This window comes from Somniosus microcephalus, chromosome 3 (genome assembly GCF_052327205.1).
Source record: "Somniosus microcephalus isolate GS21.2 chromosome 3, FLI_Smic_1.0, whole genome shotgun sequence".
NCBI lineage: Eukaryota > Metazoa > Chordata > Chondrichthyes > Squaliformes > Somniosidae > Somniosus > Somniosus microcephalus.
In genome coordinates, this window is record NC_140989.1 from 383,367,421 (window position 1) to 383,378,174 (window position 10,754).

A 10,754-nucleotide genomic window follows, 5' to 3' on the forward strand; every position below is an offset into this window, starting at 1 on the left:
CTGCAGTGACCGACGCTTAGTTTCTGGGTTAACTTGGAAAAGTGATTAAGCTAAAAAGAACATTCAGTTGAGCTATTTATGAAAACTGAGTGATGTCACTTGGCGAATCATTTGCATTTGACCAGCTGATTGTTGCAGTGGTTTTGTTAACCTGTAGTTCTATTTGGAGTGGGTCATAAAATAAATCAAACAATCAGATTATTGTGTGTGCAACTGGCTTATGAATAAACACAAGAAACCCCACTACACAGTTAATCTTCAGAATCCCTCTTTTCTGTTTCATCTTTGCTAAAGTCACACTTTGTTGGAGGATGGGTTGTCCGGGTTACCCACCACGTTTTATTTTTCTCCCTCGCTCGTTGTATCTGTTTCTTTCCCCGGCTGTTGCTTGGATCTGGGCTGAAACCGCCCGGAACTTTCCCAACTGCTCAAGGCATTGTGGAGCTGACATAGTCAGGTTCCAGGTTCTATCGCCATTCTGTGCTGAATTAGCTCTGCCCTGCCAGGGTTTTGTTTTAATATTCATTCACAGGATGTGGGCGTCGCTGGCAAGGCCAGCATTTATTGCCCATTCCTAGTTGCCCTTGAGAAGGTGGTGGTGAGCCGCCTTCTTGAACCGCTGCAGTCCGTGTGGTGAAGGTACTCCCACAGTGCTGTTAGGGAGGGAGTTCCCAGTGACAATGAAGGATCGGCCGATATACTTCTAAGTCAGGATGGTGTGTGACTTGGAGGGGAACTTGGAGGTGGTGGTGTTCCCATGCGTCTGCTGCCCTTGTCCTTCTAGGTGGTAGAGGAAGAGGAAATCAGCCAGGGGTTTCACTCCTGATCATTGTCCCGTGAACGCCAAAAAGTGGCTTATGTGGATGTTGGGTTAAGAATGGGTTCAGCTCTGATACCCCCTGTGCCCAAATAGCCCGCTGCACTCCAAATCTGAATAGTCACATAACAAATGACCTTTGGACAAGGTACTGGAGGACAGGCTCCGTGTAACTGGACCCCAGCCTTCCGAAAGTGATATTAGAAGAACTGATAGACCAAAGAGGGATCTGACCTCTCAAGTACAATATATGTAATTTGTTTTACTTGTTCCAAGTTGACGTTGTTGCAAATAAGACTGATCCTTTACCCTGCTTATTGCTGAGAGTCACAGTTGGGATATGGAGTTAATCGTTTTCAGTGAAATATAAATGTGACGCCAATCTCTCAGTGAACATGTGGTTGCGGATTTTTTTTTAAATACAGCTTCTCCCACAACAATTTAAAAAAACTAGGTGCAGACCAGTTTCAACAGGAGAAGGGGGGACAACATATCAGTGGTGGCAATGATACATTGTCACTGCCTGCCTGTTTTTCAGTTTCCAAGTCTGTCCTCGCCCCCTTCAAACAATTCCAACAGGACTACTTTATATATTTGTCATTATGGAGTTCAAACAAGGAGCAGAATAAAAATACAGGAAACGGTATGTCCAACACCTACACTAGGTATTTGCACAAGTACATTTTATTCAGTATTGCCCACATGATTCTCCTCCTTATCTGAAGCATACTAACATGGCTTTCCCCATGGCCTAGTGGTTAAAAGCACCACCTGCTGGATGACTATGCGATACAGATCAGTAGGTTCTCTGTTTGATTCTCGGTCTGCTCTGAGTTTTCTGACCTCAGCCAAGGCTGCAGTCGGGGGGTGGAGGTGGGGGTCGGGTTGCTAGCCTTAGCCCAAGCCCCCCCCAGGTCTAGGGAAGAGGAAAGCTCACAGAGGGGTCATGCTCTCGATTGTTATCCTGGACAATGTGCTGGTGGGCATGTCGGGCGAGAACAGAATCTGGCTGTGCTGTGACACCTTCCAGGGTTGAGTAGTCTGCTAGCACTCGCCGTCTGGACTTGCATGTGAAGAATGGCCAATTGCACAAGGAGCTAAAGATCCGCCAGGACTAATGGAAATATAATGCAGAAATGTTACTGCTCTTAGGAGAGGAGAGAGGAAAACCTGACCGAGAACATTGCCCACGAGGTAGGTGCCATTGAAACTGCTTGAAGGCTGGGCAGGACACAGGTAATCTGTGACAGCTATCTCAATTCATTGATGCAGACCAGTGGCTGGAGGCCTGCGATGTCAATTATGAAATCCCATTCTTAATGTCTTGAACGTCTTGTGTATAGCGCACTCTTCCTGCAAGTCACACCTGGCTGTCACATTTTAGAGAATCCTCTAATGTACCATGAGCAATGCCACAGGAGCTCTGCTGATTTTTAGAATAAAGCGAACTCCGCGGGGTTTAATATCAATTCATAACATCAAAATCAATAAATGTGCAGCGTTCATAGAAGCAAATGCTGCACTACAATCTAAGTATTATTGGTTGGTTTTAATTAATGTTAATACAGATGTATAGTGCTATAGCCTGGTAGATTCCCTCCATCCATTGCTCCCTTGTTGTGCTCACTGCATCCTTTCCCTTACTATGTGGCCTTCTATTACCAGTGTTGATGTTTATATTTAAAAGTTTCCATTGATTGTGTATACAGATCTATGCGCATGCCCCTGTGTGCTGTATACATGTATCTATGGTTTTATCTCAAGTTCTTGCACCTAGTGTGCCTCTGTTACACTACTGATGCCACACTTGAAAGTGTCAGACTTTGTTATATACAAAATTATCTTTTTTTTAAAGAGTAAACTGGGATTGGCGTCTTACCTCATGGACCTGGGCTTAAATCCAATCCAGAGTGAAGGGATGAGAATCTCATTTTCCCGCTGGTTGTAAGTGCCCGAGAGTACATGACCGTACAAAGTTGCCCCTAATTCGACACTAATTGGCAATTTAACTCAAACAGGCCCAAAAGATGATTGGTGTGGGAAATGGCACACCGGTGCAGTCCGGGGGTGCTCCTTCCGCGGTTGGGACTGAGGCACATTGTTCGGGCAGATTCATAGAAACTTTAGTTTGCATCTATAAGCGCTTTACCAGATCTGGGAGTGCTTGACGCTGACAGTAGGTGCATGAAATGAGAAGTTTCCCATTCCTAAGTATCCTTCACCTCCATTAGTACATTTTTTTAAAAGAAAGAAAGACGGCCTGTCAGAGAGCCAATGCTGGTTGCTCTGGCCGAAAGCCAGAAATTTACAAGCAGGTGCAATAAACTTCCAAGCGGTCTCAGGAATTTGGGCTATTTAGTTCACTTCCTTCCCTCCCAGGTGAATACTTAAAGGGAAAGGCCGGGTGGACCACAGCCCCATCTCAACAGCACAACCATAATCCAGACTACCATTGAACAGTGCCACGGGACATCCACTAATTCTTCAGAATTGTACCCTGCAAGTTCGCAGTATAACCAGGTGAGTCCCAAACAAATTACCTTTGTACATTCAAGATACTGAGTCACCAGGTTTTGGTGTAAACAAGCATTGCTCTCAAGGGGTTCCTTTCCATATTATATCTGGGCCTAAATGTGCAATCTTTTTAAACCTGTAAAACGAACCGTTTTGCATGCAAGTAAGAGTAGACAGCAACTCAACCGGATTGCTTAACATTTTCCGACTTCTTTTAATGATCTGGCAACTAACAAAACATCCTGACATCAACACGCGGAAGAGAAAAAAAAACAACAATGCAGGACATTACAACGGACGGCAGCTCTTATTTCGGGTAATCATTTGTCAACACCCAGCCCTTATTTCGCAGTAAGAAAACAGTGTCTGGAGTCCCGAGTGCTGCAAAAGGCTGGACGCAAGCTCGCAACATCACCTGGCTTGTTCAATGGCAGGTAACTTTCACGGGGGATCACGTGACTGCGCCTCACCTGCTCGATGTCACAATGCTGCCCTCAGACAATGATGACATGACCCCCTGCACTTGACAGTCAGTCGAGGCGCGCTTGTGTGAGGCGCTGACTTTACTGTGTGAAGTGCAGCGACATTATAAATTGTACCGTCGGGCGAACTTGCACCCAAGTGCTCTGCACAGGACATGTCAAAGATTTTTTTTTTGATATTGTAAATTTTGAGGTCTGCGTTTGAGGAACCCGCAGAAACAATTACTGTAACCTTTTTCACGAGGTAAATCTTGATAACATGTAATCTTTTATGAATGATTGATTGTTATCCTCGTCCATTCAAAATCTGCATTTGGCTAAATGTTGCATTGATGCCTAACAGCTCAATGTTTCGCAGTATGTGGCGGCAATCCATGAATGAAATGTGGCAAGCATAGTTTGAAAAAATTACAAAATAGCTAAATCATTCATAATTAATAAATCACGAACAATATAAGAATATGGTAGGTGTTTTCGATCAGAGTGCATCATTTAATAGTGTACAAACATTCATTTAAAAAAAGCAATGGATACCCATCCGTAGCAACTCACAATCAACCTCGCTGTTTACAACGACTGCTGACAGTGGTAAGTTTGGATCTGCACCGAGTTCCATGTCGAACATGGAAAGACACGATTCTGTTAAAAAATAATCTGATGGATGTGAATCTGATGTGGGTTTTTAAATGGGTTTATGTCTTCAGGTAATACCAAAGGGGTTAGCGTGTTCCCAAGGGAGTGGGCAATGAGTTCCCACCCCGGCGGCAGCACTACCTGCCATTGTTTTTAATCTAATTAATCATTTCTTCAGACACGCACTGTCAAAATGCGCTTGGATGTTCATTAGATTCTGGGGTAAGGATAAAGGAGGGTTCTGATTGAGACCTGTGTGGTAACACGTCTGATGTACACGCAGCTTCATTTAGTCTCCGAACTGCTGCTGTGAAGTCAAGAGAATCACAGTGGAAATCAATTTTTTTTTAAATCTTGTTACAATACAGATAACGATGTAACCTATACTTAATGCTATTGGCCAAGCTAAAGGTATGTTGGCAGTCATTAAAACAAGAGACCAGTTTAATACAATGTAGTGTATGCTGATATTACTTGCTTAAAGTATCTCGATTTATTATACAAAGTATTGCCAAACTCCTAAGATGTTCTACTACTCGCCAGTGATGCTACTTAATTTAATTTGCTTTTGTTTTACTATATTTGTTTTCCTCCGAACACTATTAGTGTTTGACTCATATTTCTCCCCATCCCCACCCCGCATCGTGATGAATGTCTGCTCTTTTGTGATTAAGAGGACGGTTGTGAAGTTGGGGTCTGTCCTCTATTCGAAAATGCCCCACGGGAGGGTTGTTTTTTTGCTGCAGAATCGTGTGCAGAAAGGATGCAGAGAGAAAAGAATGAAACCGATAACATCTCGGGACATGCAAAATAACATTCTAGCACATGAGAATAAATGCGCTGGTTTCTGCACAGACTGCGTCCTCTATACTTGATACAGCCGCTTGCAATATACTTGGGAATAGCTCCAACCCTCGAATTCAGGGGCGGCGCCTGGTCAAGACCATTAATTAACTACACTGTTAGAGTAGGAGTAAGAAGTTTTGAGATAATTCCCTAATGAAAGGAACGCTTAATCACCTATAGGTTCTCCGACAGCACCGAGGGCCACATTAATGAACTCGCCCAGCACACTCTCACTGAAAAAATGCCTCACGAATTTGGAAACGTCCCAAAAAGATATAATTTATATAAAACAGATGCTCGAGAGTGCGTTAATAGGCTATAACACAATCTGGGGGTGGGGAACTGATATCTTTCTTGTGGTTTATGGCATCATCTGAACCCCCTCAATCGTGTTACATTACACACTGCAACACCCTCTGAGGCATCTGGCTCTGGGCAGCAGAAAGCAGTACTCCCAGTATATAATCTGCACTCGCTCCATCCTGTAGATTTGACAGACATTTCTTTAAAGGACAGGCTAACCTGTAGTCACCAGATCCTGCATTGTGTCTCCCCCCTGCCTCTCACTTTATTGATGTCTACTTTTTATTTCAACTTCTACCCATTGTTCTTGTTTTTTTTTTAAATGTACACGCAAGTCAGATGAACTCCTTTCTCAACGGACGGTTAAAAAAAAAACAAATTTCCACTGCAAATTGGTTGCGCTCAGCGAAATGATGTTATTTGTTAAAGGCTGCCCTGGTCTGCTCACACAGTCAGTGTAAAACTCAGCCTGTGACGCGCTGTACGACCAGAGCGCCTCCTGCTGGCTGCTCGCCACTAGTTCCGCCGATTCTCCCTTTTGACTTTAACTGTATTTTGATCTCTTCTTTTTAAACCTAGTTAAATGTTTGAGCACCGACTAAAACGCAGAGAAATATTAATTTCCTATTCCCCAAAAATAAATAAATATGAATAATAAATGCGAGCAATAAGAGCCATAAAGAAAGTCCTAACTAAGCCTTTCCCCCGGGTCACAGGAGGAAGGGAGTCAGCAAAGCGCTGTGGTTAGATTTCGAGAGAGAAAGAGCATTTATATCGCGCCTTTCACGACGTCCCGAAGCACTTTACAGCCAATTAAGTACTTTTGAAGTGTAGTCATTGTTGTAACGTAGGAAACGTTCAACTGTGTTGTTTTATTTAACAATATTGAACAGCACGATTGGAGTGCTGCACAGTCTGAGGTGCAGTCTTGAGGATGAGGAATATTGTCAAAATGTTTGTAATTTATTTATTTTTAGCAATGCTTTGATTGGGCTCTGGCGTGTTGTCCGGCATCTGACCTCAGTGTTTGGAGATCCTTTTCAATCTGGACCACATGTTTGTTTTCCCTTCATTTGCATAACAAGAGTTTGGGGATCTAAGTGGTAACAAGTGGGCTCTCGTCTCTTTGGACACTCCAAACACCTGACACCTTTCCAGAAGTCAGAATAAACTTCTCACCGATCTCCTGACAGTGAGGGCGTGCCATTGTTTTCAGACTAAGTTTGTTGTTTTAAAAAATAATAATTCCCAGGGCACTTATAGGGGAAAAAAAGAGAACATGTAGAGGATTGAAAGAGACACCGCGAGAGTGCTTATGGTTTATTTGCATGCACTGAAGTCATGTTCAAATAGACAGGACTCCACACCCCCGCCCCCGACCCCCGCGACAGTCTTATCTGCCGAAATGCAGCCCATGTCACTATTTGAGCCATTCTCAAGCTTTTCAAAATAGAGGCATTCGGCTCGTTTTTAAAAACAATTAAAGCCCTCACACCAATTCTCCGAAACAGCTGTACTGCCGTGGGATGGATTCCTGATTACTTGAAAGGGCGCCCTGCACAAAACAACTGGACTCGCTGCAACTTGAATAGAAACATAGAAGGCAGGAGTAGGCCATTCGGCCTCTCGAGCCTGCTCCGCCATTCAATGAGATCATGGCTGATCGTCCAAATTCAGTACCCTGTTCCTGCCTTCTCTCCATATCTCCATATTTAATGAATTGGCCTCCACTGCCTTCTGTGGTAGAGAATTCCACAGGTTCACCACTCTCTGGGTGAAGAAATTCCTCCTCATCTCTGTCCTAAATGGCTTACCCCTTATCCTTAGACTGTGATCCCTGGTTCTGGACTCCCCAACCATCGGGAACATCCTTCCAGCATCTAGTCTGTCCAGTCCTGTTAGAATTTTATAAGTTTCGATGAGATCCCCTCTCATTCTTTTAAACTCCAGCGAGTACAAGCTCAATCGACCCAATCTTTCCTCATACGTCATTCCTGCCATCCCAGGTATCAGCCTGGTGAATCTTTGCTGCACTCCCTCCATGGCAAGAACATCCTTCCTCAGATATGGCGACCAAAACTGCACACAATACTCCAGATGTTGTCTCACCAAGGCCCTGTACAACTGCAGCAAGACATCCTTGTTCCTGTACTCAAACCCTCTCGCTACGAAGGCCAACATACCATTTGCCTTCTTAACCGCCTGCTGCACCTGCATGCTTACTTTCAGCGACTGGTGCACAAGGACACCCAGGTCTCATTGCACTTCCCCTTCTCCCAATCTATTGCCATTCAGATAATAATCTGCCTTCCTGTTTTTGACACCAAAGTGGATAACTTCGCATTTATCCGTGTTATATTGCATCTGCCATGCTTCTGCCCAATCACCCAACCTGTCCAAATCATACTGGAGTTTCTCGGTATCCTCCTCACAGCACACATGCCCACTCAGCTTTGTGTCATCTGCAAACTTGGAGATATTACATCTAGTTCCCTTGTCTAGATCATTAATATATATTGTGAATAGCTGGGGTCCAAGGACCGATCCCTGCGGTACCCCACTAGTCACTGCCTGCCACTCGGAAAAAGAGCCGTTTATTGCAACTCTTTGCTTTCTGTCTGCCAACCAGTTCTCTATCCAAGTCAATACCTTGCCCCCAATCCCCTGTGCCTTAATTTTACACGCTAATCTCTTATGCGGGACCTTATCGAAAGCCTTTTGAAAATCCAAATACACCACATCCACTGGTTCTCCCTTATCTATTTTACCAGTTACATCCTCAAAAAATTCCAGTAGATTAGTCAAGCACGATTTACCTTTTGTAAATCCATGTTGACTTTGTCCGATCCGGTCACTTTTTTCCAAGCGTTCTACTATTACATCCTTTATAATGGACTCTAGCATTTTCCCCACTACCGATGTCAGGCTTACCGGTCTGTAATTCCCTGTTTTCTCTCTACCACCCTTTTTGAACAGTGGGGTAACATTAGCTACCCGCCAATCCATGAGTACTGTTCCAGAGTCTATCGAATTGTGGAAGATGACCCGCAATGCATCTACTATTTCTAGGGCCACTTCCTTAAGTACCCTAGGATGTAGATTATCAGGCCCTGGGGATTTATCAGCCCTCAATCCCATCAATTTCCCTAGCACCATACTCTCTCTGCCTGAACTCACCAAGCAAAAATGGGTGTTTATTTTGCCCAGCTAGCTCTACATTGTGCAGAGAGTTAAAGACTGCTCGTGTTTGTCAGAGTGATCCCTTTTGCGCTTTGGGACGGTTAAAGGCGCTATGTAAATACAAGTTTTTGTTGTTGTTGTAGGCGACCAGTTTACCGCAGGCTGCACCGATAAAAGGAAAGATTTGCATTTCTAAAGCGCCTTTCACGACCACCGGACGTCTCAAAACGCTTTACAGCCAACGAAGTACTTTTGGAGTGTAGTCACTGTTGTAATGTGGGAAACGCGGCAGGCAATTTGTGCACAGCAAGCTCCCACAAGCAGCAATGTGATAATGATCAGATAACCCGATAAGGAACATTTGAATTAAAACTTGGTATATGTGCTTCTCCCTTAAAAAAATATTTAAACGCAGCGGCTCGTGTGCGGATGTTTTGTGTGTCAAAGAGCGGGAGAGGAAGCCGAACTCTCTCAGTGGGGCAGATGAAGAACTCTCAGGTCTTCAAAATAACTCCAAGCGGGCGGCGGAGTCACATTGCAGGACAGGTTAAAGGCACAGGAGGTATTCCCAAAAAGGGGAATCACAAGGGAATGCCCACTGCGACCTTGTTTTCGGTCACTGTGCATGGGAGGACGGTGCCTCACAGTACGGGTGTGTGTGAAGGGGAAATAGGGACTTTGCGCTGGCGCATGTGGTAATGAGGGGGAGGTGTGGATTGGGATCTCCATGCTGAGTGCCTGTGTGACGGAGGGTCTAAAGACTTTACCCCTCTGCCACACCCACTCACACGGACACATGTGGTAATATTGCAGACGGGTTAATGTGGGGACGACAATGAGAACCTGTGTAAATAAACCGCTGAGGTGACGGTCACTCTTGACATACACAGAAGTAGGGAGAGCAGTTTTATTCAGAGTAAACCATTAGTTTTGTAGTGCTCACTGGGCTGCGGTATTTTTCGAAATCCCTGCTTACAATTTAAGCCAAAATCAATGAATTGCGAGAAAGTTGCGAAATACTTCAATTTTTTTCCTGTAAAGTTTCCTGAAGTATAACCCCAGAGGCTCCAACTACAAGTATCATTTAACATGCCCCCTTACAGGAATACCGCGGTGTACCAAATCTAGCAATGTAGCGCACAGTGGACAGGTATCCGGCCGGTTTTTCAATCGCACTCCGCATGATTTATTGCTGCATATCAAACCGATTTTTCCAGAGGTCGCGCAACTATCTATTTCATTCCCTTGCTTTACTGAACCCTGCTCTTCATAAATAGCATTGTGACTCGGCAATGCCCGAGCGACTCCGGAGGTGGTTCCCTTTGAGTCTTTTATATAGAGCACATTCCTACTGATAATGTAAAGAATTAAAAAAATGCACAGCCCCGGTATATCTGGTGCTTTTAGATAGAATTTCCAGCATAGAAACAGGCCCAGCAGGTCCATGCCGGTGTTTATGCTCCACACCAGGCTTGGGCTGATAAGTGGCAGGTAACATTCGCGCCACAGAAGTGCCAGGCAATGACTAGCTTCAACAAGCGAGAGTCTAACCACCTCCCTTTGACATTCAATGGCATTACCATCGCCGAATCCCCTACTATCAACATCCTGGGGGTCACCATTAACCAGAAACTTAACTGGACCAGCCACATAAATACTGTGGCAACAAGAGCAGGTCAGAGGCTGGGTATTCTGTGGCGAGTGTCTCACCTCCAGACTCCCCAAAGCCTTTCCACCATCTACAAGGCACAAGTAAGGAGTGTGATGGAATACTCTCCACTTGCCTGGATGAGTTGCAGCTCCAACAACACTCAAGAAGCTTGACACCATCCAGGACAAAGCAGCCCGTTTGATTGGCACCCCATCCACCACCTTAAACATTCACTCCCTCCACCACCAGCATACCGTGGCTGCAGTGTGTACCATCTACAAGATGCACTGCAGCAACTCACCAAGGCTTCTTCGGCAGCACCTCCCAA